Raw genomic sequence first — 3,054 nt, 5'->3', positions numbered from 1 at the left:
TGAATGTTTGTGGTAGTCCTGATTTACATGCCCCTCTACTTTATCTCACAAGGTTAGCTTTCCATTTATATGTCAACGTACGTGGAATCATCGTAACACTGAAGTTGGAAGGGACCTCTGGAGATTTCTGGTCCAGACCCTTGCTCAGTGCAGGGCTCACTTCAAAGTCAGATCTGGTTGCTCAGGGCCAGTCAAGTTTCTGTGGATGGAGGTTCCTTAATGACTCTGGCAACCTGTTCCAGGGCTTAACTACCCTATTATGGGTATATGTTCTTGTGTTACGGATACAGTGTTTGTTCTTCTAATGTTTATATCTAAATAGAGTAGGAAATCCTGCTTTGTGCTGATATTTGTCTGATCTCTGTCAGCAGAGGTTTTGTAACAGTTGGTGTAGCCCAATAAGAATTTTGTAAGACACATCAGTTTGGTTTTAACTGGCATGGAGGGATTGAGACGAAGCAATTATTTGTTCAGCTTAAATTAGAAATGGACAAAGTGGGACTCCATGATTCAAGCCTGGTTCTGAATGCTTTTGAGCTTAAAGCTCAGCTCTCAGGAAAAACACATTGAAGCATACTTTGCTCAATCTTCTCGCTAAGAAAGAAATGGGTAATCTAATAATATGTACTGTTTCAGCTTGTTCCAGCGTTACATCAGCTTGTCTATGTTTAAATCTGTTTCAAGTTTGTCACTGCACTGCTGGCTACTTAGGTTTTTTGGCCTGTGCAGCAGAATCCAGAACCACGAGCACAATGTGGCTGGAGTCAGACGTTGGAGGAAGATTTTCATGTTTAGTACACTGAGCAAGTGTGGGCTGAAACACTGGCACGCTCACTTGGTGCTACAAAATAGGGAATGCTGGGGATGTGGCATAGTTACATGTGGCCTGCAACCAGTTTTTGCCAGGCACTGAGATACCTTATTGTTAACAGGAGGTGGTATTTTTGCTAAACACTTCTGTCGTAAGGCATGGGCACACATTTAGGGGGTGGTGGTGGTGGGAAACTTCTTTGAAAGAGTAAGCAAGACTCACGTTGAAAACAAATGAGGAAATGTGCTCATGTTCGCTCTTCATAAAAAGCATTGATAGTAAAAATACTAATACAGGATGTTCAATGTCCTGAAGCTGAGTTTCCCTGTTGTTCAACTTTTTGGAAGGCTGACCTACCTACCACACTACAGACCATGTGAGTTTAAAACAGTCATTGGGCAGAAAAAAATCCAAGATGAGATGTGTCCAAGTACAAATGCAAATGTGAGTTAGCCCATTTTCTTCTGTCTTGCTGACTACTGTTGGGCTAATTTAAGCTTGTTGGCAAGTAACTTGCCTTTTCAGTTACGTTTTACAGATTCCTTGCAAATAATTAAAGGATCTGTGAACAGCAAGTTGAAAATTGATTCCCTAACCTGCTCTTTTGGGTGCTCACCTGAGAAAGGAATACATGCATTGGTTTTGAATCCTGTTGGACAGAGGAAGGAATTGAACGAGATCTAAAGCCAGAAGGGCCAGCAGATATCTCTTCTGCTCCAGACGCTTATGCACCAGCAGTTACTAGTGCACTTCCACAAAGCTTGATTTCTTGAGGAGTGCTGTCTCTAAACCTAATACGTGAGGGCAGATTTCTGGAGCCTGGTGAGGGTAATAGTTTGCTTCTCTAACAGCTTGCTGTTGCTGAAGGGGTTGTGGTACTGCTTTGTCTATGGAGCAGGCTCTGGTGATCACAGGACAATTCTGTGAGATTGACATGCTAACCTTGCAGAAAACTTTCCCCACTACTGTTTTCTTGAATGCGATGGTCTGTTAGATTGGCTCACTGTGTTTGGTGAAACTGCGTGTTTACTGAATAGAACAATGAACCTGGACCTAAACTGGTCTTGAGCTTTGCTGCTGGTTGCTTAATGAGTCTTGTGAAGTTGGTTCCTCTGGTTTGTTCTTTTTTTATTGGCTTGTAAAATGCCTTGACAATCTATTGAAAAGCACTGTAAAGATCTAGGTCAACAGCATTGCTTCAGTGGTGGGACTGCATGGAGACAGAGCATAGGTAAGCTAAATTGCAGCAAGAAGTTCAGTCTGATCTGCATAGTTATAATTGGGGGTTCTGATTTTGAGGGTTTGTGGTACCATATGCCCATTAGAAAAGGGGATTACCTGTCCCCATCAACCAATTAGCAAAAGATGTGTTTTAGCCTTGATTAACTTGTGACTTTGAGTCAATGCTCTAAAAGTAGAAGGTATTGTTTCCTGCTACCAATCCTCTGAGCCTTTTCCTTTTTTCAGTAGTATTTAAAAGCACTTAGGCTTTTATGAACCTGAAGAGCATTGTGCATATGTTCAGTATGGTACTTTCAATTAAATACAATTAGTGAAGTCTTAACATGAAATGGAGTACTGATCTTTCTGTAAATAATTCATTCTTTATGATCACTGGGTTCTCTCTCATCTGGAAAAATTACTGTTGTGCCAAACAAGTGTTGGAGATGGAACAAGTGAAAACCTTATTTAAAACCACCAGGGATACTGAGCAGAGATATGCAGACTCCTGCTTAATTGAGAAGTGCATTGCATAATGTTAAGAAGTGCTGTGTGGTGCCTGTCAGATAGTTACAATGAATGAAAGCTCAAACTGTGGCAAAGGAATAGCCAGTTACCTCATTTTCATAGCTGGTCTTTAGCAAGAGCGTTTTTGCAAAAAGTAAAGAAAAAAATAGTGAAGGGAAGTGTCCATATAATTTTTCAACTTAGGTTTCTTTTCTGTAAGCTAAATGTACGTGATAGAAGAAAGAGGCAGAATAGTATGTATTCGCATCTTGTTTCTGTGGCTGCTTTTGTTCTTGCTGTTTCACATCTGATGATTCTCCTGTAAACACTCAGGGCCTGACACAGTCAGTGGAAAAGACTTCTCCTTGACATTATTGATCCTGTAATGTTCTAGATTCCTTTCCCTTTCTTAACTGCCACCTACATGTCAGTCTTGACTATGTTGCATCATTTTGGGCAAGTCACTTCATTTCTGTATGATTTTTCCTGATCTTTTCCTAGGGACTGCCTCTTAG

This window comes from Harpia harpyja, chromosome 1, assembly GCF_026419915.1.
Source record: "Harpia harpyja isolate bHarHar1 chromosome 1, bHarHar1 primary haplotype, whole genome shotgun sequence".
NCBI classification, from domain to species: domain Eukaryota; kingdom Metazoa; phylum Chordata; class Aves; order Accipitriformes; family Accipitridae; genus Harpia; species Harpia harpyja.
The sequence above is the reverse complement of the archived record's forward strand: the minus strand, read 5'-3'. Positions refer to the sequence as shown.